Raw genomic sequence first — 25,826 nt, 5'->3', positions numbered from 1 at the left:
GAGCTGCTGACCAGCCTCTAAGCCTGGGTAGAAGCGACAGGGCTGGGGAGAAGACCCCAGGGGACAGGCTAGGCCCTGTGTACCCAAATGAATAAGACCTTCCGGGAGGGATAGTGGGAGATGATGAGGACAACCGCATGAGCAGTGTTTCTCACCAACCATCCCTCTGGGGGACAAGCATGGTTTCTTAACACTCCAGAGTGTCAGTGAGGTCAGGGGCTAGTGTGGCATCCGGCAGGTCCCAGGCCTCAGCACAGTCTCTAAGTGGCCCAGTAATTATTCCAGCTGTTAATGATGTAGGGGCTATAAAGTTCCTGCTGGAGGAGAGGAGACTAGTGCTGGAGGAACAAAAACAGCAGGACAAGGTCACCATAGAGCTACGCAAGCTGGCACTCGAAGAGAAGGAGGCCAACAGATTCAACTCTAGCAAAAGCAGCAGTAGTGGCTCAAACCAGGGTGCCCGGGATAAGACCCGGTGCCACATCCCCAAAGACTTAGTGCAGGCTTACAAAGTGGTATAGGATATTTTGTGACTGGTTTTAAGTGCTCGAGCTAGCTTTTCAGGTACTGTCGTGTGCAGCCCTGATGAGTCGCTTACCGACACCAGGGACTGATGCAATCCTTCAGTTAACTACTGAGGAAAAAAGGCTCATTTATGAGAGCATGAATGTTGCAGTCCTCAGGAAGCTCTGTAAAACCCATGAACAGCATCTCAAGAGCTTCAGAGAGCCCAGAAAGAAAAGTGGTCAGTGTGAAAAACCAGAGGGCATTTCACACATTAGTCCCCGGGTATCCCGTATACAGGTGGCCAGGGAAGGATCATCACTTTTGGATCCTAACCCTGGGGGTGGACAAGCTAGGGAGGGTCACCTGGGTAGGGGGGTTCTTGGGGAGTGGGGCTGAGGCACTCGATGGTGAGAATTGGTATCCCCTTCTCCCAGTAACCTATCCAACCTCTATCCCTATTTATTTTACGGGAAACTACCACTCCCATAATTCCTCCCTACTGCACATTAATACTACTACGGAGCCCATGAGGAAAGAGGCCAGGATGATTACCTCTAGGGACATACAGTGGCTCTGTCCCTCTAATCAGATCAGGCAGAGTCAGGCATGGAGTACAAATCACATACACCCGCCACTTGTTAACACTCCCAGTCAGGATAAAAGGTGGTGCGTACAAGCACAATCCGAGCAGGGCTGTGGGTGAGAACGAACAGCACTTGCGAAGCTGAAGCTAGCAAGGCTGTTGAACTTGGAATGCCAAGGGACTGATCAACTGCTGGGGAGAGCGAGCGAAAGTCAAATAGGAATCCTATCCTTTCAGGAAGCTGTAAGCGTTGCATGACTAAACAGAAGGGAGTGGAAATGACAGACCTTCAAAGCGCAGGGTGAATGGCAGAGTTGGGCAGGAAACAAGGAGGCATTGATAGCATCCTTGACTGCTACGCAAAAGCCCTTGAAGAGCCAAAGCCCTATTATACTACCGGTGGGTGATTGAAAGCAACAAAGGTCCAGTTTTGTGTTAATCAACTTGTAGCAAGAAAGTGAAGGTTGCGTGTGTCCCGATGAGATGCATAAGACAGAGGATAATGATTTGAATGCTAGGAAAAGATTTACAAAATAACAGAGAGGTCCTCCAAAGGTTGAGTCGCACATTCAAAAGTTCCTGTGAAATGTTTTTTTTATAAATGAAATGCAGGAAATTAAGGCAAGAAAGAAACCAGGTGGGATATTTGAACTTTAATGAACGAAAAGCGGGAAATCAAAGATGTTTGAAGTTTGAAGGAATATGAAGATTATAAACTGTTGAGAGAGTAAAATAAAGAGCACATGAACAGTGAAAGATGCCAAGAGGGCAGAAGTGAAACTACAAGTACCAAGAAGCATTGGTGCTCTGTGTGAATTTTTTAAAGTCAAAGTAAAACAACAAATACCAAGAGGCATTGGTGTTGTGAACATTGTGGAATGTGAAAGTGTTGAATGGAAGTCGAAGTGGTCATGCAGAGGTCTTTGAAAAATCATTGAAGTCTTGAAATGTTTTGACCATAAAAAGTGTGGAGGATAAAACGTGGGGAAGGGAATCCCCACAAAAGGAAAAGACAGGCTCGAGCCCGGCACAGGGAAGCCTGTGTTGAACTGAGATACACTAAGAGATTGAATGTAACAAGGAGACGCAGGATCAAGCCTGTCAGAGGAAAGCCTGTATTGTATTGTGGGAAAGTGAAAGACAAGAACATATCTAAAGACTGGTGGTAAGGCGGACGACGCCTAAAGGTTTTTGAAACGACTGGTAAGAGCTTGAAGCCCAAGTCTGAACTGTTGAACTGCACCCGAGAGCCAGAGTGTCTAAAACTGACATTGTGCCATCCACCTATCCTTTTTATGAAACTCTTGCACAGTGCAGCTGCACGTGGGGAAGGGAGTTGTTACCTGAGCTATGCTGACATTTTTGAAAAGACACTATTTTTCTGTTTTGGTATTCCCTTTACAGATTTGTTATTGAGAAGGAGGACAAGGTTTTGTTTACTTAGTATGGTCCTTTTTATGTTGACTGACTTGGACTGATTTATTGTTTATTTAATGGTCAAGACTACTCCCATTATCGAGTTAGGGCCAGTTAGGTATTACAGCAACCACAGTAAATTACAAAATTAAGGTTTTCAGAACCTGTATCCATTGTGTCTGTGTCTGCCATTGATGCCATGACTTCCTCATAGCAGACATTTGGAGCGTTCACATACTTTTAGTTGAAATATCTGAGCGGGTGTGTCTGGTAACAAAGATAACACATTTAATGGAATGTACAATTTGATTGCGTGTGAGCATGTATTGAAGAATTGTGAGGTTGACCTACACCACCAGCACCTTGTGGACAAAACTGTTATGGCCCCTATGGACTTTGCAAAGGCTACCGACAGGTTTGTAAGTACTCGAGTCCAGAAAAAGGCTCAGACAAGCTCACCTAAACCAGAAAAGGAATGTTTGGAAAAAAAAGGTAACAAGGATGCGAAGGACCGGCACACTCGGAGTTCTGTGGGCGGCTGCAGTCCCGCACGCCAGGTCAGACCTGGCGGGCGGGACGGCAGCCGCCCACAGACTTTGACTGAAGCACCAGCACTGTTGCACACGGTGCCCGTTCTTCTGTCCTCCCCATTCCCATGAGTCCTATGGGACTCAAATGGGAATGGGGAACAACATTTTCCGGCACCTGGCTTCACAGACCGCCGGGGCTGTGATGCACCAGTGATTCTCTAAAGCCAGGCGCCGGGAAAAAACACAATTCCGGTGGCAGCCTGCCATTTTTACAGGCACGGCTGACGCCAGGGTTGTAATGAGGCCTATAGTGTATGTTGGACTCATAGAGGAGACTATCGTTAGTGTGGGCCTCCTAGAGGAGGACTTCACACTGGACCAAGGAGTGGCTGTATGTGGATTGGCTACACTGAGTGGGAACTGTACCAGGTCTCCAGAAGAGATCCCAGTTCCCATTAATACTCAACTCTACTTAGAAAATGTGTATATCAATATACACAAAACTCCTATGGTCTGAGACACTGCGGCTAGCCTCACTGCTGTCACCCAGCAGCGGGCACAGCCAGGCCAGTATATTGATGGGCCTGATTGTAGCGTCAGTGGGTTTGATGGAAAGAGTAAGTGCCCCTTGGCGATAGTAGAGTTCAGGTGGCGAGGTGAAACGATCCAGCACGGAGTAGCATTGAAAGACTCCATCCCTATCCATTGTTTGTTGGATAATGATCTTTATGACCCGGAGATAGTCGTGGCGGATACCCGAATGAGGGCTAAAAAGAGGTCACCAGAATCAACACTCTAAGAACCTAAGGACCTGGAATGCTTCCAGAGGGCTTGTTGTAGTGTCTTGCGTGGCCGGTAGCCCCTATGCCAGTTCTGCAGACTGCTGAGTCACCTACTCCTGCGCGAGAGGGGCCAGTAGCTATTGAGGACCCTACTTTGGTATCAGGGGAATCAGTGACTTCAGAGTTGCCTGGAGTAGTGCAGGAACCTGACGTAGAGGACCAGGTGAGCACAGATCTGAAGGGTCTGCCCAAGCTGGATGAGTTTGCATCAGATGGGGTCCCAGATGAGACTGACTTCTTTAAAGCCATGAAAGAGTGTCCTACTCTGGCGTGCCTGCGGAAGCAGGCAGAGGAGCAGGCTAAGGGTGAGGCCCCTAGACTGTTCAAAGTGTATTGGGAGGATGTACTCCTGTACAGTGGGCAAAAAGACTCTGAGGGACAGGGCACCAGAAGGTTGGTGATCCCCAAATGCCACAAAATGTTCCTTTTGGATTTGGCTCACCAAATTCCTTTAGTGAGTCACTTGGGAGTGACTAAGACATCGGACCGGTTGTCTGTGCACATTTACTGGCCGCAGTTTGGCATAAAAGTTAAGGAATTTGTTCAGTCCTGTCCGACTTGTCAAGCTTCGGGGAAGTCAGGTGATGCCACAAAGGCTCCCTTAATTCCACTACCCATGCTTGGGCATCCTTTTGAGAGAATAGGCATGGATATTGTGGGTCCATTGGATCCTCAAACCAGCTCAGGGAACAGATACATGTTGGTGGTGGTAGACCACACCACAAGGTACCCTGAGGCTGTCCCTCTGAGGAGCATCAAAGTCCCAATGGTTGCGAAGGCTCTGATTGGGATATTCTCCCGTGTTGGATTCCCCAAGGAAGTCGTTTCTGACAGGGGATCTGACAGGGGAATCAAACTTCATATCAGCGCATACGCAGGCTATGTGGGAAGTGTGTGGAATCGCCTACCAATTCTCTACATTTTTCCATCCACAAACAAACAGACGTGTTGAGCCGTTCAACAAGACCCTGAAATGCATGATAGGTAACTTGGAAGAGCACAGGAGGAGAAAATGTGATATTCTCCTGCCATGCCTGCTGTTAGCCTACAGGGATGTGCCAAAAAACGGAGTAAGGTTTAGCCACTTTGAGCTTCTGTTTGGACACCCTGTATGAGGTCCCCTTACTCTAGTGAAAGAGGGATGGCAGGGCAACCCCTCATCCCCTATGCAAGATGCGGTGGGCTATGTACTTGGCCTTCGGTCTAGAATATCAAAGTTTAGTTTAGTTTAGTTTAGTTTCTTTATTTGTATCGTATGCCGAACCCTGGGGTAACTGGGCCCCGGAGACTTAGATACACTTTTGGCTCTAAAAGTCCAAAAGGAGGGTTCTGCTCTGAGGTTTAGTGGCATAGCGTTCCATAGTTTGGCAGCTAGGACCGGGAAGCTTGCGCCACCTGCTTTTTTTAGGGAGAATTTGGGAACGGAAAGGTAATGTGAGTATGGCGTTCTAGTTGGTCTGGTTGATGTGTGATTGTGGAACTTGTCTGCCAGGTATTTGGGTGCGTCATTGGCGCGGCATTTGTGGACAATGACAAGGGATCTGAGAGTGATTCTGTCTCATACAGGGAGCCAGTGAACATCTTGCCTGATGCTGGAGATAAGGGTGTGTCGTGGGATACTGAGGGCGGCTCTGAGGGCATTATTTTGAAGCACCTGTAGTTTGTTCCGGTTGCGTTCTGACGTGCCGAGAAAGAGTGTATTGCAGTAGTCAATTTTTGAGAGCACTAGCGCTCTGGCTAGTGTGATGCAGCTGGAGGGAGATAGGAAAGGTTTGCAGGCGTTGATAAGCTTATTAGTGTAAGCTGTGGATGAGGCTGGGGCATTCACCTGTCTTTTGAGCGATAGAGTATAGTCTAGATAAACCCCAAGGGTTTTAATTTCTTTGGCTACTGTGATTAGGTTACGGTCTATGTTGATGGACGCGTAACAGGGTTCTAGTTTGTTTAGTCGTGGTTGGGAGCCGACAAGAAGGAGCTCAGTTTTCTCGTTGTTGAAGCATAGACCGTGCTCTGCCATCCAGGCTTGGATCTCCAAGTATAGATTGTTGATTCTGGTGGAGTCCTCATCGTAGCACCCTGATAGCAGTCCCCACCTCCCACCTGTCGAGCAGGAGCTCCAGGTCATGTCCCTGCAGGAGCAGAGGACCCACGGAGCACACCAGCTGCCCAGCATTCCTGCCAATGATTTCTGGAAAGCGCTGATGGCCCCCGCTTAACGCTGCAAAAATCATTTGCAAAGTGCTCACTTTTCACGAGACGAGCACGCATTGATCCCGGACCCTGTGAAAGCAAATTACATGCGCCTATACTTATAAAAGGCTATTCTAGCCCACCGCCGCCATCAAGGTACACAAAGTACCCAACATTCAAAGATGGCTGATTGCCCAGTGCATCCAGCACCATCCACCTAGTCCAGGCCCCTGATGCGAGCCGATTGGTAATTTGGGCCCATATCCGTTTCCATTGGCCGCCGGCAGGCGAAGCCGGCCCACTCCCTCCAAGGCCCACGGGAGGCAAGGCCAGCTCCTGTTTTGAGCCTGTTTTGCCGTGGTTGCTGTTTACCAGCTCCCCTGGCTCCTGCATTAGCCCACCGTCAAGGTAACACCAACATCTTCATTCATGGCTCTCCATGCTCATTTGATATCTAACTCTGCAACCGTCTTCACCTAAACGCCATCATCCTCGTTAACACTGCTAATGCTAAAGTAAAGTTAATCGTGACTCCCCTATTGATTGCACAAGAGCCCTCTGCTGCCCGCTGCTTATTCCGTGCGTTCGCCATATTTTGTCGGCACCAGACTCTAAGTACATTGCAAACGAAATCAGCTGCCTAAACTTGACACTAGCTGCTGTACCGCGCAACAGCTGCAACGGCGAACATTGTTGAAGTCTGTCTATGAGCTGCCCGAGATTTGCTCCGTTGCCATTAAGGCATACTTGCACGCACCGCTGCTTTCTTCATGCAGCCTACCACGGCCACGGCCTCTCACCATGCACTTCCCGCTTAGTTCCCGCTGAACTCTTGCTAGCCATTGTGCCTAGTCAGTTTACCACTGCGCCTCACTATGAATTGCCTACTTGCTAGCCATTGTGCCTTAGTCTGTTTACCACTACGCCTCACTGTGAATGTACCTACCTCCTAGCCATTGTGCCCTAGTCTGCTGACCACTGTGCCTCACCTATGAATGTGCCTACTTGCTAGCCATTGTGCCTTAGTCTGTTTACCACTGCCCCTTCCTGTGAATGTGCCTCCTTGCTAGCCATTGTGCCCTAGTCTGCTGACCACTGCGCCTCACTGTGTATGTGCCTACTTGCTAGCCATTGTGCCCTAGTCTGCTGACCACTGCGCCTCACTGTGAATGTGCCTACTTGCTAGCCATTGTGCACTAGTCTGCTGACCACTGCGCCTCACTGTGAATGTGCCTACTTGCTAGCCATTGTGCCCTAGTCTGCTGACCACTGCGCCTCACTGTGAATGTGCCTACTTGCTAGCCATTGTGCCTTAGTCTGCTGACCACTGCGCCTCACTGTGAATGTGCCTACTTGCTAGCCATTGTGCCTTAGTCTGCTTACCACTGCGCCTCACTTTTGAATGTGCCTACCTGCTAGCCACTGTGCCTGCCCATTGTACCTTATTCTGACTCTGACTACTTGCCTTCCTGCCCATCCCGACCCAGTCGGCTCCCGCCCCACCTCAATCTACCCTATTGCCATCTAGTCAACCTCACCCAATTACATCCAGGTCTCACACTGACCACCCATGGCAAACCTCTACTTAGCCACTCTCACCTTAACGGCTACACTCGCCCTGCTCAACCACAACAACACCACCCGCCACAAACCTCGACCACAATCACCCCCAACCCAACATCCCTCAAACACCTCGACTATGGGTTTCTTCGAGGCCCAACATATTGACCAGCCTAACGGCACCCTCAGCCCAATAGAATGGATCCGCCGATTTGCTGCTCCGCCCACTCCCTGGAACCCATGCACATTGAAAGACAGAAACCATGAGCACCTCTGAACAGCCACTGATCTTGGGCGCCCTCATCAATGCCCGTTCCCTGGTCGCCCATGCGCTAGATATTGCAGACTTCATCTCTGCCAACAACCTGCATTTCCTGGCTATCACTGAAACCTGGCTGTACCAAGCAGCAGGCCCAGCTCTATACCTTGCCATCCCAGAATGTTATTCAATACTAAGGAAAGACCGGGACATAGGTAAAGGAGGAGGAGTAGTCTTCATCGCCAAAACATCCATTGGCCTTAGATTAACCCCACCGCCCAGCTTCCGGTCTGCAGAACTTCTGTCAGCCAAGCTCCAACTCTCTGCCACAAAAACCATACTATTACACCTCCTCTACAGACCCCCAGGCCCCATCACCACATTTGAGGAAGAGATATCTGACCTCTTGACCACCAACACCAAAACAGTATCTCAAATTATCCTACTTGGCGACCTCAACCTCGGTCTCGGTGACCCAAACGATGCCAATGCGCTCTCCCTGGAAAGCACCATCTCCCAACTAGGGTTCAAGCTCAGAATCACAGACCCTACCCACAACAAAGGCAGGACCCTGGACTGACTAGCAGATCTCAACTGTTCTGCGACCATTACAAAAAACTAGCAAACTGCATGGTCTGACCACCACGCCATCTCCTTCTCCATCCAAGGGAAATCACAACCAAACACTCCAACCCCCATCATCCCTCAAACCCTCACCAGAAATAACCGCAACATTACCTTACAAAATCTTCGCCCACTCATAGACAACATCCTTACCCCCACAAACTACGTTAACCTAGATGTGGAGAAACTTGCTGACCTCTACAACAAAACATTAGAATCAGCAGTAGACACTACCGCTCCACTCAAACTCACCAAAGCCAAACCGGCAGCCCACATGAACAAATGGTTCACACCAGAGCTAAAAATCCTCCGAAACTCCAAACGAGCCACAGAAGCCACCTGGAGAAGAACGCCCAACCTTTCCAACAAAACACAACTCTCGATAGCAGCCACCACCTACAAAACTGCCATCCTCAAGGCCAAAAAAGAGACATAAAACAACAGAATTGAGAGCGCCAAATCCAAAACAAAAGAGCTTTTCAATATCCTCAGGGAACTCGAATCCCCCCCCCCCACACTGGCAGAAACCTGCGTGAAAGATGCAGACTGGTGTGAGAGGATTCAAAAAGCCCTAGCATCACCATGTTACAATCCAAAATCGAACAGAAAAAGCTTAGCCTATCCAAAAAAACAAATCATCTACCGTCCACAACTCCCAAAACACCCACCTGCCCCCCCTTCTGCTTCTCACCAGTATCCACTAAAGAAGTTGAAAGCATCATTAAGGGCCTCAAACCCTCCATATGCCAAGGGGACTCATGCCCAGCTCCCATCATCCAGGAAGGCGCCAACATTCTGGCCCCCTTTATAACAGACCTTATCAACGCATCCTTCAAATCAAGCTCAGTGCCTAGCAGCCTCAAGGAGGCCTGGGTCATGCCACTACTAAAAAACCTAATCTAGACCCCAATAACCCAACCAACTACAGGCCAATCACCACCGTTGCTTACATCCTAAAGATCTTAGACAGAGTGGCCTACCTACAAATACAGAGGCACCTGGAAGACAACAACCTCCTGGGTCTCAGACAATCCGGCTTCAGGCCAAGGCACGGAACAAAGTCAGCCCTACTGGACCTAAAAATCCAGATGGACGAGGCAAAGGACAAGGGTAATCTAGCCATTCTTTTACTGCTAGATCTATCAGCTGCCTTCGACCTTGTCGACCATCAGATCCTCACGGAACATCTGATGTCCTCAGCGGCCTTCTCTAACCAGGCGACTGCCTGGATCTAGCCAACCGAACCACCCGGGTCTTCTCCCCGGGGGCCTCAGCACTCCCTGTCCCCATCACCTGCGGCGTCCCTCAAGGGTCATGCGTCTCGCCGACCCTATACAATATCTTCACTAAGCTATTGTTTGACCGCCTAGATAACCTGGGTGTCACATACACAAACTATGCTGACGATACCCAGGTTCTCAGTACATGGAATAATCGATGAAAAACTTAAAGGCCAGTCAGGAGCTGATGAAGCACTGGCTGGACCATAAGGCCACAGTGACAGGTCTATTCTCCAGGCCAGTGGGTGTGGATTATGGAGCCTTCAAACCCAGTGCCCTTCAGGACAAGTGGACTGGTCTTACTGTGTGCTGGAAAAAGTCAGTGAGGTGAATTATCTCATTGACTTGAAAGGACCTAAAGATGTGCCAAGTATTTCACGTCAACTGGCTAAAACCACTGGGTTAACTTGGTCATGGCATTAGTGACAGATGGAACGACTGAGGAGGAGACCATGCCCCTCCCAGCCCTCCTGCACACTGAAGCCACAGATGGGTCGGTTGAAGGTGTCAACGTTGCAACTGACCTGTCAGAACAGCAACTGACAGACTGTCACCAGTTACTGGGACAGTTTTCTGGTCTGTGTTCACATTCTCCAGGTTGCGCCGATTGGTGCACCCTTTGATGTGGACACTGGAGACAGTAAGCCAGTGAAGAGCAGGATTCACCGGATGTCCGATAAGTTCAGGGACACCATCAAGGAGGAAGTTACCAAGATGTTGTCCCAGGAGTGATAGAGCCATCCCGCAACCCCTGGACTAGCCCAGTGGTACTGGTCCCTAAAAAGACCAGTGATGGAAAGACTGTAGTTCGCTGTTTTGTGGACTACAGGGGGCTCAATTCTGTCATGAAGAACGATGATCTCATTGACAAGCTTGGCGCTGCCAAGTACATGAGTACCTTTGACCTCACGGCAGGTTGGCTTGACAGATGGAGCGAGAGAAAGGTCAGCATTCTCAACCTCAGTACATTATCAGTTCACTGTGATGACCTTCGGATTGAAGAATGCCCCTGCCACTTTTCAGAGAATGGTTAACCAGGTTTTGTCTGGACTGGAAAACAAGTGCTTCAGGTGCTGCAGAATGCAGGTCTGATTATCAAGGCCACAAAGTGCTAGATAGCGCAGGGCAAAGTGACTTATCTGGGCCACCTGGTCGGTGGAGATAAGCAACAACCTCTCAAAGCGGAGGTACAGGCTGTGAAAGATTGGGAAATCCCCACCACACAGACACAGGTGAGAACCTTTTTTGGTCTCACTGCGTACTACCGGTCGTTCATCAAGGGCCATGGGACCATTTCCATGCCCCTGAATGATGTAACTTCCAAGAAAATGCCAAAGAAGGTAACTTGGACCGCCGCCTGTCAAACCTGAGTTCAGGATTTAAAGGACGGATTGTGCAGGGCCCCAGTTCTGAAAGTGCCAGTCTATGGTCAGGAGTTCATTATCCAGACAGACATGTGATTTTGGGATTGGAGCAGTGTAAGTGCAGCTGAACTCTCAAGGGGTAGAGAAACCTGTTGCCTATATTAGCAGATGATTGACAAAAAAGTAAAGGAACAGGGCCATCGCTGAAAAAGAGGCTTTCACTGTCCTCTGGACAAAAGAATCTGAAACCCTACATCTTTGAGTCACAGTTTACTATCCAAACAGACAACCGTCCTCTTCGAAGGTTAATGGCCATGCAAGGGGAGAATCCTAAGCTTTTGCATTGGGCCATATCCCTACAAGCATTAGATATGGGCACCCGGCACAAGCCAGGCTCCCAGCATGCAAATGCAGATAGCCTCAGCTCGTACCTTTGCCTTGATAACAAACCAGACCCTCAGTAGGGTGGTGGTTCACATGTTGAGGCTGGGGTGCATGTGAGGAATTCAACCATCTGCACGGTTGGTGTGAGCTCGCCTGAGCTTTTTTGAAATTTTAAATGACATTGAATGATGGTTGATCAACCTCTGGGAAAATGTGTGGGGCAAATCCACACACATTCTCCTATGCTCGTTCCTGGCTCCTCACATATGCTGTCAAAATTAGGATCAGACCCAGTTGATACAAACTGAGGGCCCCTTAAACATGGAAAAGAGCAACCACAAGTACGACCAACCCCACATCCACTTAGGCTACATGATAGGGGTCACCTTCCATCTATTGGCCTTACAGGCCATTCTCCCCGTAAGGAAGACTGTGGAGGGGATCATTTACCACCTTTTTAGTGCCCGAGATTATATGGCACAGGGGAGAGAAAAGACGATTGTCTCTTTAGACTTACAGATAAACCTCTCCACCTGACTTGCCATTTATGTTATGTCCCATAGAGAAAGAGTGTTAAAGATACTACCCCTGAGATTTGCCCTCTTAGGTTTTGGTGGGAAGTCTACTGTATGAAACCTTAGTGGAACCTCCATCCCATGAAATCCTTAGAGAAGGTAAAGGAGGTTACCCTTAGAGTTCATCCGGTAAGAAAGAAACCTCAGAAAAGGTTCTCTATACCTTAGAGGGGGAGGTCGATTATAAGCAAAGTAAGGGTGAGTCCTTATGGGACAGTATGGTCATCCACCAAGACATTGCTCCCTGAATAAGACTGATCTCCCGGCCATACCATCATTAAAAGAACCCAGTCAGGATAGGCAAAGTAAGAAAGCGAGGGCTGAATCATTTTATACGAGTAGCATCTATGCCCATCCGTGTGAGATACTAGCAAACTGGGAAAAGAATCTGGAGAAATACCTACCTAAACGGAGGAAAAATAATCACAGGAGAAGATCCAATACTTGCCTGTATACAGGAAGAAACTTCTCCTACAGTGTCCCTGCCACTCAGGGGGGAAACTCCTCTGGCCCCAAGTGGATAGTGGAAGCAAGGGGTGTGCCATATGGTCATAATTACTTCCCAGGTGGTGGAAAAGGATGCAAGAAAGAAGAGTAGGCTGTGTCCATGGACATGTGGAAACCCAAAACCATCCACAGACGCAACTCCCCATTAACCTGTTGGGGAAAGAAGCATATTTGACAGTAGAAGTAATCTCCAACGTGCCAGCCCAAATAGCTTTTATTTATTTTACTTATTGTTCATTTATAAAACACTAAATACCAGCAAGCAGTTTCTGGGCACGGGATCGAGATTCGAACATGTGCTGCGCTGCAATGTCTTGCTTCCAAGACCAACGCGTTGCCCCTGAGCTATCCTTCCTCCCTGCTTATAGGGAGTAGCGTACCGCAATTCGACCAGTGGATCTCACAGGTGGCACAAATAAAAATACAAACCCACTGGGGTCGACCTCCATTTTCAAAGGCAGCACTTAACCCACCGGTTGGAGAACCCCTAACTTGGTTCTTGGAGAAAAAGTGACCTTCTAAGGACAGTTAACAATACTCCTGTTTTTAGTCCCCTATATAGTCCTGGGAAGAAGGGGAATTTTCACCTGAGGGTCCAACTTGGATTTGGGAAACATCAAAGTACCAAATTCCCTACTCAAAGCAGGGGGGCCCTTGGGCGGGAAGCAAGAGCATTAGGGGAAGGGTATGTGATGAATCTGATGACGCCATCACTCCTTTCCCGATGGTAGCCTCTCCCCATGTGGCCAGGGGATGACAGCCGCTACCTGATCCTGGGAGCTGCTATATGAGAGAGGACAAGCTGGGGGGTGACAACCCTCAAGGAAGTGACACAGCATCATCAGATGAGACATGGTATCCTCCCTTTTCCTATTAGGGATACCCCGTCTATTCCTCAAGCTTTGATGGCATATTGTGATGGCTCCGTTCAACAATCCATGGAACTTACTGTTGACACCTTCCAGTATTTTGTACAGAAAACATCAAGAACTGTCTGTTGTTCCCAGACATGTGAAAGCACCGGGACGAGGAGGCTGAATGAAACAATGAGGATCAGTCAAAACAGGGAACACTGAATGTGCTCTAGTGGTTGCAAGCGTATGATAGATGCTGGGACATTTAAAAACCTGAACAAGCATGAAGGAGAGAGACGCTGCCTTGGGAGGTTTCATCCGCTCAGTGCTGACTGAGGGAGTGACAAGCCGCAGGAAGGACCGTGGAGCCAGCCAGAACAGGGAGAAACCCAAAGAAGGAGGCCGGCAGATGCCGGTCTGCTGGGTGGAAACCATGAGAGGAAGAGAAGGTGAGGGGTCAGAAATGAGAGAATGACACAAAGTTGTAATGTTTTCAACATTTTACATTTTATTAAAGTAAAAAGGTTTGGCTGAAGGCCTTTCTGTCTCTATCCTAAAGAGAGTTTCCCTGCCTAAGAAATCAAAACTAGGGATCAGTCTGTATCTCGCCGTACAACTTAAGCAACTTAAGCAAACTGGCTTGTGTTCAAAACGTATCTGACCCTCGCTCTAAAAAGGAACAACAAATGGTGCAAGATAAATGTCTCTGCTTTAAACAAAATGGGCACACAAACTAAATATGAAAATCCAACAAAACAATCCTTGTATACAGGAAATCATTCCCTTCCCCTAAACTATTTCAAGGAGAATGTTGAGGAAGTTCTGTGCAAACAGTGGTTCTTTAGGAGTTGTAGAAAAAGCATGAACTGAGGGCCCTGGTCCTCATCCTCCATCAAACACCAGGCATCCATGAAGATTCCTCAGAGAGAGAGACACGAGAGAAAATCAGGCACCTGGGAGTTTCTCAGCAGTCTTTATTAGCTGTAGGTAAAAGACACGCTCTTGACACACACAATTACATTTTGCCTTTCCCCTGCTTTTGTACTCTGGTGTACACCAAGCCCACATTAGTCAGAGCTGGCATCCACAATCTTCCCTGATGCACAAAAGTGATAAGCTTATTTTAGACTTGGCTGGACACATTTGTGACAGTTCTCAACTTCTGCCAAAACACCTTCATCACATCAATGTCTACTCTTTATTTGGCCCTGCCAAGTTAGTTAGTTAGTGCCTTATACTGGTGGAGAAATAGATACACTCTATCATATTGAGCCACAAAATACAACTAGTCTCTCAAAATGGTATGCATTAAACTGTCACAAACGTCGGTAATGTCCTCTTCTTCAGATGATCAAGTAGACTCTCCCCCTTCCCCCAACTCCTCACCTTCCACTTTCTTCTTAGGTTTTCCTTCCTTGCATCTTGAAGGTCTCTCTTTTTTTTATGAAGGTAAGGACGCCCTCGATAGGATGCCACCGTGCCACTAAAATAGGAGCAACGGGGGTAACCCCTCCGGGAGCGCCAACAAGGGGAAAAAGCTGGTGGCACAAAAAACCCCTAAGAGACTTCCTTCAGATAGTTGAGGCGAGGTTGGTTGGTTACGTTGGAAATTGGTAAGTAATCAAAGAGTAGTCCAAAAAGCTTCCAAGAAGACTGGGTGGATAGGACTGTAAGGAGAAAACAACAAACTGCTACAGCGGAAAGGATTCTGACACGTGGCTGGTCAAGAAGGCACAAGGGCTGGATGAAAGTCACTTCAGGAGTTAGGCAGTTGAGGGTACAACAAAGTCCAGGAGGCTAGAGGACAAGGCAAAGGCAGTCCAGGAAACAGCAAGGGTCGGGGTACACAGCAGATCCAACAGGTAAGGAGGCAAGACGAAGGCAGTCCAAACAGCAGGCCAAGGTCGGGTACACAGCAGATCCAAAAGTAAACAGGCAAGAAAAAAATCAAAGAAGGAATAAGGGGAAGAAGGGGAAAAGGAGGGACCGAACGAGAAGAAAGAGGGAGAAAGAAGGAGGAGAGAGAGAGGAGAAGGGAAAGCAGGGAAACGGGAGGAGAGGGAAAGGCAGCAATTACTAGGAGCTAGCGAGAGAAAGAAATACAGTTCACCCAAGAAAACGGGGTAGAAAACGATCAACACGGAGAGGAAGCGAGAACACAGTGGGAGCAGCAGCAACACAGGAGGAAACCTGGAAACGTTGCAACGCATATGTAACCAGGAAGTGATGGAATTTATACTTCCGGCTACGTACGCTTGCAACATCTAGAACAGTGCAGAGAGAAGCCGTGCCGGGAAACGCAATGGCGGACTGTAACGCCAGCAATTCCGCACCAGCGATTCCACACCCGCCATCTCTGCTGCGATATGACAGAAACACATTGGGCCCTTCTCATTAATAACATAGATAAATATAACCAAATGTCCCTTGCTGTATCTGTTTTCATCATTAATCTTGCCTGCTTTTCCTGCCAAGTTCCAATTTGAACCTCCCAAACCAAATGACTTCACTGCAAGATGCTGCCAAAGACTATCTCCAATGTATCAGCCTGTGTTGCTTGTCTGAAAACTCTTGGCATGAGCATAGTCTCTCATAACTGGAAACCATTTTGTACTTGAGCTATCAATTTTTAAAGATATCTTTGTCTGACACTGGGCCTCATTACGACCCTGGCGCTAAGTGAAAAACGATGGCGGTAAATGGTTACCGCCATCATTTTCCGCCAGGTCCGATCATGACCCGTGACCGTTAACTACGATGCCATTAGCGGCATCGTAGTTAACGCTGCCGCTAACTGCGCTAAGGGTGCGCGCACGCGACCGGCCACACCGTACTTAGCGCCATGGCGGAAAGGTACGCAAATGCCGACCCAAGCGGACATGCACCTAACGCCATCACCCAGCCCGTTAAGTACCTTACCGCCATGGTGCTAATTACGCCATCGCGAACCAACCGTAAAGGGCCATGTAAAGTGAATGCAGCTGCCACAGGTGCACAGAAACAGCACAGGTGAAGGCAATACAGACTCAGGAAGTGCAAAAAGAGCACACTCCACCCCTTCCCACACCCAGTCACACTCCACAATGATACCAATACGACTAGCAATGTTGGGGCTGGAGGACCTGATAGCAATGCATGTGCTACAACAGCAACAACAACAACAGGCAGCACAGAGGAGACGCAGGAGGAGAAGGAGGGCAAGGCAGGCCCAGCAAGCCCCACCAGCACAGCCAGTGCCACCACGCAGGCAGCCCCCAATCCCACGCATCAGAGCCAATCCATTCAACCTCACTGCTGAGCAGATTCACACCCTGTACCGTTTGGACCGGGACACCATCACCGCCATCGTAGACATGATACACAACGACATCGTCAGCATGATAGAAACTCCAACCGCCATCCCCTCCCTACTGAAGGTAGTGTCTGTACTCCACTTCCTGGCCACAGGCACCTACCAGCACACAGAGGGGCACTTGCATGGCATTTCACAACCATTATTCTCACGAACACTCATCCAAGTGCTCGATGCCCTCCTCAAGCACACAGACGACCACATCTCATTACCACGGACTGCCCAGGACATTGCAAACACCAAAGTGGGTTTCCATGCACTAGCCGGCATACCCGGTTGCATTGGTGCCATCGACTGCACCCATGTGGAATTGGTGGTTCCACGTGCCATGGAGGTACCGTACCACAACCGGAAACAGTTCCACTCAATCAACGTGCAAATGGTCTGTGACTCCAACAAGATCATCACACATTGTTGTGCCCGATTCCCCGGATCAACCCATGATTCTATGGTCCTGAGGAACTCCACAATACCACGCTACATGGAGCGACATGCAGGCCCAAGATCCTGGCTACTCGGTGAGTCCAATGTCATGGAAGTGGGCAGGTGAATGACGTACCGATGCATACTCCACCTGGCTGAAAGGGGGGGGGAATGATGCATACTCCACCTGGCTGAAAGGGGGGGGTGATGCATACTCCACCTGGCTGAAAGGGGGGGGGGATGATGCATACTCCACCTGGCTGATAGGGGGGGGGAATGATGCATACTCCACCTGGCTGAAAGGGGGGGGAATGATGCATACTCCACCTGGCTGAAAGGGGGGGGGAATGATGCATACTCCACCTGGCTGAAAGTGGGGGGGGAATGATGCATACTCCACCTGGCTGAAAGGGGGGGGAATGATGCATACTCCACCTGGCTGATAGGGGGGGGAATGATGCATACTCCACCTGGCTGTGAGTAACACAGAGAACGGAGACAGAGGATGGGCACTCACAATGCACTCAACCCCTCCGCATACATTGGGTGATGGCATGCAAAACAGGCCATGGGAGCCATGAGCATATACTGGTTGCATTGTGTGAATCAATTAGTGCATGTAGAAGTGAGCCGAAGTAACAGTTGGATGCAAGCCATGGTGGCACATCATGTTCTTGATCAGACGACATGACTGACACATACATTCTCGCCTACATACAGGTGATGCAGGCTATCCCCTGAAGAGGTGGCTCCTTACACCAGTCCGGAACCCTCAGAACCAGCACGAGGAGGACTTCAACCGTGCACATACACGTACTCGTGTGGTCATAGAGCAGATATTCGACCTATTGAAGGCACGGTTCCGAAGCCTCAGCAGGTCTGGTGGGGCACTCCTGTACCACCATAAGAAGGTGGCAAAGATCGTCATGGCATGTGTCATGCTACACAATATGTGCGTCAGACGGAATGTGCCCCTGCCCCCTGACGCAGAACTGCAACCACCTGACGATGAGGATGAGGAGGGTGCAGATGGGGCGGCACCCCATGGAGGATGCGACGCACAGGAGGGGCGTGCAATGCGCCAAAGTATCATCGACCACTGCTTCTAGCACACACGGCTGGTGTGAATCACATGGAGACTGCACTTGGGGCACTGTGTGTCTCTGGGACATGCACACTGTGGACTGTACACCAATAAAGCACACATACGCAATGAAAATGTCCACACATTTCATTTTGGGAAAGAAAAAAGTGTATTTAAACTATGAAACGTCGTGACACACACCCTCCCCCCTCCCCCCTGCACACCCCAACACACCCCCTCCCCCCTGCACACCCCAACACACCCCCTCCCCCCTCCCCCCTGCACACCCCAACACACCCCATGTAGGTGTCAACAGATGCCTGTGACAGTGGCCACAGGCTGTTACAAGCCCCCTCTCCCGGCCCCGGGGCACCCCTGGCTGTGGAGCGCAGGTTACGTCCAGAACGTCGGACGGGGCTGCTCTGTGTAGAACTGGCAGTGGAGGATGTCCCTGCCTGCCCCCGTGCATGCACGTCCTGTAGGGTGTGGGTGAGCTCAGTGAGCGCACGACGCAAGCCGGCAAGTTCAGCACAGATGTCCCTGGACATGGCCTGCATGGCATCCCTCAGGGTGGCAGTGCTCTGCGCTACTTCGGCCCTTAGGGTCTCCGTGGCCTGTTCAATGGTTGCCCTAGCCCCCACACATTCCGCGGCATGCTCAGCCAGCATCGTGGACAGTTGTTGCTGCCGTTCTGTGATGTCCTCGAGGGACTGCTGCCCCTGCTGGCCCATGGCCAGTGCTGGTGGTGTGATGGAGGGGCTGCTCCCCTCCTGTGGACTGAGGACTGGGCATGGGGTAGAAGGCCACTCCTCTACCTCTGTGTGCCCCTGTGTGTGATCCTCATGGGGGCTGGCGTCTGACAAACAGGGGGAATGTAGTAGGTCAGTGGGGCTTCTGACTTCGTGCTCCTCAATGTCTGAGTCTGAACATGCAGCTATTGCAGCTGTCTCACCCATGTTGCTGCTGGCCACTGACCCGGTGCCTTCTGTGGCAGGCAATGTTGGTAGAGGTGGAGCAGCTGCTGCTGGCCTGCTGACTACAGGGGTGCTTGCCGGTGGGACGTCCGGTATGCTTGCAGTGGGTCCTGCTTGTTGTGGGGTCTGCCTCACTGCAGCTGAGGTTGAGGGTGCGGGGACGGTATTATTGGCCTTCTTGGCTCTCTTCGTCGCAGGGGTGTCCTGGTCCTCGGGGTGTGAATCTGTGCCTGTGGTGGAGCAAAGGAGGGAGGGCGTTATTGATGGGTCTGCAGACTTTGGAATGACAGTGATAGACATTATTCTGGTCAGTAGATGAGGCAGATTTCAGGCAGGGCCATGCAGGTTGTCTCCTTTTAGTGTGGAATGTGGATGCAGGTATGCGGGTGCCAGCAGTGTATACAGGGTGGTGCTTGCATGTGGCTATGGGCAGTGTGGAAATGTGTTGCATTTACACTCTAGGGCAACCTTGTGCTACACATGAATGGACTGCAGTGACTATGGCATGTCTTGTTTGAGGCACCTACCTTCATCGCCTGATGTCGGAGCTCCCCTTTCCATCCCTCCGACGCCTTCAATGGCTTCCATGCCAATCGTGGTTGCACAAATCTCCTCCCACGGTTGGAGTTTTAGTGGGGATTCCGACCCTCCACCGGTACCCAGGTGTAACGCTCACCTGATTCCCGTAGAGGCGCCGGTCTTGACTGGGCGTATACCGTATCTTCAAAGGTGATGTGTAACACACGGCTGGCTCTTTGGGCTGGACCTCTGTGCACTGTATGTCTGACTCGAAGGGTAAGATGTCTGCAGATAGAAAATATGGGATTAATGAACTGGGTTATTGAATGTCTCTCTCTTCTTCCCTTTCTCTTCTCCTGTAGAACCCCAAAGGTTAACGCTCTCACCTTAAGTAAGTGAACGCCGTGCTCTCCATCTGCCTCGGGGCAGGGTGCTGTAACCAGTTTCTTCACTGGATAAGGGGAGCAGGCCTCTTGACTTCAGAGGACTGCTGTCCGTCGTTTACTGCACGAACGGTAAGTTTCGAGTAATTCTAATGTCTTTAAAAGTCTTTAGTAATGATGTCTCTTGTTTTGCAGGGTTCCGGCGATGGCGGATGACGGGCTGAAGTGAGTTGAAGATGGAGCCCGTGTGATGAATAGAAGCGCCTGGAAGCACGTAAGTAAGCGCTTGTTGCCTGCTTCACGATGCGCTCTAACTGTCTTTTTATTTTGCAGATACAAGTTCGAAGTGGCTGCAGGGTGCCGGAATACCCACTGGGTTAGATGTGGATAGGAGTAATGGCACGTGAGTATTAAAGTTCCCCAATGTCTTTAAACGCACCTTGTTTTGTCTTTCAGATGCGGGATGCAGCGCCGAAGGCCTCCGGAGCGTGCGAAGAGTTGGTAAGCTTTTGTCTTTCAGATGCCGGAATGCAGTGCGAAGACCTCCGGAGCGCACGAAGGGTAGCTAAGCCTTTGTCTTTCAGATGCCGGAATGCAGCGCGAGCGTTGGTGACAGCCGATGGACCAGGTAAGTGAAGAGCTGTCACTGAAGACCGTAATGCTAACCTGTTCTTTCTTGTCTTTATAGGTGTTGCTGAAGACTGGATTCAGGATGGTAAGCCTTTTTCCTTAGGCCCAGGATCAGATGCAGAAGACACGATGAGCGTTCTGCTGCAGAGGATGCAGAATAACGCAAAGCAAGATTCATCCATCGGGTGTGGTTTAAATAGCCTCCTGTAGTGCTTAGGTGTCTCCTTCCACAGCCACGCCTAGGTAAGAAAAGAGTTCCTGCTTTCCAGAAGAGTTCCAGTGTTCTGAACCTAGGGAGTGGCTCCTGCCCCACCCAACAGGAAAAGTAGTTCCAAACAGAAGAGGATCAGAGGCTCAACTGGCAGGCAAGTAAGCAGCATGGTCTGCTGCAGGTAAGTCCACCCAAGCATTATGAGCCCGGCGCTTCCAGCGCTGGGACTGGGCATATTTATGAGCCTGGTTTCACTGGCGCCAGGACTGGGTCCAAAAGGTCCCAATTGGGACTGGTTGGCACTCGGAACCTGGGTTATGGATCTGCTTCCAAGGGAGTTGGGAAAACCCTGACCTTTTGGAAGCAGAGATCATGACAGTACCCCCCCTCAAGGCCCCTCCCAAACCGGGCTTCTCCGGGGGTTTTGGCTTGTCAGGAAATGTTCGGTGAAATCTTTTGATTAGGCGAGGAGCGTGGACATATTCAGCAGGTTCCCAGGATCTCTCTTGGGGGCCGTAGCCTTTCCAGTCAATTAGGTAAAATAGTTTAGATTTGGAGATCTTGGAGTCCAGAATGCTTTTGACTTCAAACTCGAGTTCTCCATCAACTAGGATGGGTTTTGGAGATTTAGTTAGTCGGGTTTGAGGTTGCACGGGTTTTAATAGAGAGACGTGGAAGACCGGATGTATCTTCATGTGCGGGGGCAAGTCCAACTTGACCGCTACTGGGTTTACTATGGTAGTGATGGAATAGGGACCAAGGTATCTTGGGTTGAATGTGCGTGGCCCTTTTAGAGGTAGATATTTGGTGGCTAACCAGACTTGATCCCCTACTTGATATTGAGGGGCTTCCTTCCGATGTTGATCTGCTCCTTTCTTGTATTGTTCTTTAGCCCTTTGAAGGTGAGAAACAGCTTCCTTAAAGGCTTGGGTGATTGTAGAATGCAGGTAGTCTACTGCTGGTGTTTCAAGATCTTGGAGGGGATCCAACTCCGAGGTTCGAGGGTGACTGCCGTATAAAAGAAAAAACGGGGTTTTCCCAGTTCCCGAATGGACAGAGTTATTGTAGGCATATTCGGCTATCCAAAGGATGTCTTTCCAAGTTTTTTCAGTTTGTTGCAGCATGCAGCGTAAATACTGTTCCAGAGTTTGATTGGTCCTCTCGGTTTGTCCGTCGGTCTGAGGGTGGTGACTGGTCGATAGTCTCACATCAATTTGAGCCGACCGACAGCAACTTCGCCAAAAATGAGAAATAAATTGACTACCTCGATCCGAAATTAGAACCGAAGGAAAACCGTGCAGTCGGACGATGTTTTCGAGAAATTCTCGGGCCAGAGTTGCTGCTGTTGGCAAGCCTTTGAGCGGAATGAAATGCGCCATCTTGGAGAATAAGTCCACGATTACTAGAATCGTATTGTATCCGGAGCATGGAGGTAGATCGGTGATGAAGTCCATAGAAAGCGTATGCCAAGGGCGAGGTGGGATGTCAATAGGGCGTAAGAGGCCTGCTGGTCTTTCCTTTTGACTCTTGTTTTGGGCGCATACTCCACAGGACATTATAAAGTCTCTGATATCTTTTTTCCAAGACGGCCACCAGAAGTAGCGCTTGATCTTTTCTGAGGTCTTGGCCATACCGGGATGTCCTTCCATTAAAGAATCGTGATAACAAGAGATTACTTTTTTCTGTAAATCTGTGCTGGGCAGGTATAATCGTTCTTGGAAATACAATAAGTTGTCCTTTACTGCAAAGTCCTTTCCCTGCAGATGCCAATTCTGTATGTCTGCTGGAGTTACAAGTTGCCTGGCTTTATCCTTAACTTCCTCTATGGATTGTGTGGCGATTACACCCAGAATTCTTTGTTCGGGAATGATTGGTACAGGTTTAGGGTTGATCAAGTGTTCTTCCACTCCCATCCGAGAAAGGGCATCAGCTTTACCGTTTTTTGTACCAGGTCGATAGGTAATTATGAAGTCAAACTCGTCAAAGAATAATGCCCAACGGAGTTGTCTAGAGGATTGGGCTTTTGTGGTTTTCAAATATTGCAGGTTTCGGTGATCCGTAATCACAGTAACGGTGTGTCGGGCCCCCAGCAGATAATGCCGCCAAGCCTTAAAGGCAGACTTGATAGCCAGAAGTTCCTTGTCAGTAATCGTGTAATTGATTTCAGGAGGCGAGAATTTGCGGGACCAAAATGCCACGGGATGCAACTGATTGGTTACCGGGTCCTTTTGTGATAGAACTGCCCCCATGGCAAGGCTTGAAGCATCAGTTTCCACGATGTAGGGGAGTTCGGGGCGAGGGTGTTTTAAGATTGGTGCAGAGATAAATTTAGTCTTCAAATCCTGGAAAGCTTGTTCCGCCTAGACCATTCAAAACGTTTGTTTTTCTTTAACAAGGCAGTGATGGGCTGGACTATTCGAAAAAATTCGGGGATAAACCTGCGGTAAAAGTTAGCGAAGCCTAACATGCTTTGCACACCTTTTACGGAGGATGGTGATGGCCATTTGAGAACTGCATCGACCTTCTTTGAATCCATACGCACTCCGCTAGGTGATAATATGAATCCCAAGAATTCAACTTCAGTCACGTTGAAAACACATTTTTCCAATTTAGCGAAAAGTTTGTGTTGACGCAATCTTTCGAGGACCATTTTCACGTGTTTCCGATGTTCATATTCCGATGAAGAATAAACGAGGATGTCGTCAATGTAAACAACAACACACACATCTATGAGCTCTCTGAGGACATCGTTCATAAAATATTAAAAGGCGGCCGGGGCATTGCAAAGTCCGAAGGGCATGACCTGATATTCAAATAGCCCATATTTGTTGCGGAAGGCCGTCTTCCATTCATCGCCCTCTTTTACTCGTACCAAGTGGTAGGCTCCTCTAAGATCCAGCTTTGTATATATGCATGCTTTTCTGAATTGGTCCAGGAGTTCAGGGATCAAAGGTAACGGATATCTATTCTTGACGGTGATCTGGTTCAGGGAGCGATAATCTATACAAGTTCTAAGGTCTCCTTCCTTTTTTGGAACGAAGAACAAAGCTGAAGAAGCAGGGGACTTGGAAGGACGAATAAACCCATTTGCCAGGTATTGATCCAGGTATTGTCGAAGGTGAAGGTTCTCAGGCTCGGTGAGGGCATAAATTCTACTACAAGGAGGAGTAGATCCAGGTATCAGGTCTATCTGGCAGTCATAAGACCTATGAGGAGGTAGAGAGTTAGCCTGATCCTTCCGGAAAACATCTTGGTATTCTCGGTATTCGGGAGGTAACTGGGGAGTTTCTGAAGAAATTGCTGCCAGTGCAACACCAAGTGGAGGGTGACAAGTAGAGACACATTCTGGAAACTGGACCAATCTTGCTCGCCAATCGATCAGAGGATTGTGTTTCTCTAACCAAGGTATTCCTAGAATAATCTGAAACTGAGGAGCCTTGATCACATCGAACACGATCTTCTCATGGTGTCCATCTTGACTTACTAGCGTCACTTCTTGAGTGGTATGCGTTACTGGTCCGGAGGCTATCTCCGTTCCATCCACCGTAGTAATGACGTCCTTTACAGCCTTGGGACAAAGAGTTAGATTCATCCTCAAAACCATTTCATGATCCACATAATTGCCGATGGCACCGCTGTCGACGTAAGCTTCAATTGCATGTAATCGATCCGGATTATCAGGGCTAATGAGGACCATAGGTATCACGAAATGCGAGGTCACGGAACTGGTTTTCACGCTCGGCATGAGGACCTCTATTCTTGTCGGGCGAGGTCGTTTCCCTGCTCAGAGTTTGTAACTTTGGTAACTGCAGCTCCTACTGCCTTCTTGGCAGGTTTCACCGGACAGTCTCGAAGAAAGTGCCCTGAGTTTCCGCAATAGAGGCATAATTGCAACTGTTTTCTCCTTTCCCGCTCCTTTTGTGTTAGAGGACCTTTCAGGCCCCCTATTTGCATGGGTTCCCCGGAGTCTACTCCTTTGGAAGGAGTTGGTGGTTTGGAAAATACTCGAGCATCAAACTTGGAACGATCGGCCTTCCTGTTCTGCAGTCTGTGATCTATTTGAACGACTAAGTCTATATAGTCCGAACAATCTTGTGGGGGATTCACTACTTGGGCTAACACATCTTTGAGCTCTCCACGTAGACCTCTATAAAACAGCGTAATCCTTTTGTCCTCAGGCCATTGAGTTTCCACTATCAGTCTGTTGAAAGACGCAATATAAGCCAAAAGGTCTTGATTACCTTGTCGCAACGAAAGAAGCTCATTGTCCAAGGCCTGCCCCTGTGAATGTCTTGCGAACAGTTTTTCCATACCGAGCTGAAAAGCTTGAAAATCATGGAGGACCGGATCATCTTGATTTACTAGAGGGATCGACCAGTCTGCCGCATTGCCACTAAGGTACGAAAGCACGAAAGCTACTTTAGCTTGATCAGTTGGAAAGGCTGCTGGCCGGCATAAGAAATGCAACCGGCACTGATTGATAAATACTGCAAACCTCTTTGGGTCACCAGAAAATCGTTCGGGCGGAGCCAGAGGTACATTCCCAGGTAGGTTGATCTGCACTGGATTCATAGAGGATGTAGAAGGAAGATTTCCCCCAGATGCGGGTAACGGGGTCTGTCCGGCTTGTGACTATAGCAATTGTCTAGCGAGATCATCTGTTCGCTCCTTGGAAATAATCAGTTCCCTTCTTAGAGCGTTCGTTTCCTGACGGGCTGCATGCACTTCTGCCCTTAGTTCCCCAAGTAACTGGGCTAGCTGGTTGGTATCCGAGG

This window comes from Ambystoma mexicanum, chromosome 8, assembly GCF_040938575.1.
Source record: "Ambystoma mexicanum isolate Mex_15411 chromosome 8, UKY_AmexF1_1, whole genome shotgun sequence".
In the NCBI taxonomy this organism is placed as follows: domain Eukaryota; kingdom Metazoa; phylum Chordata; class Amphibia; order Caudata; family Ambystomatidae; genus Ambystoma; species Ambystoma mexicanum.
Note: the sequence above shows the minus strand (reverse complement) of the source record.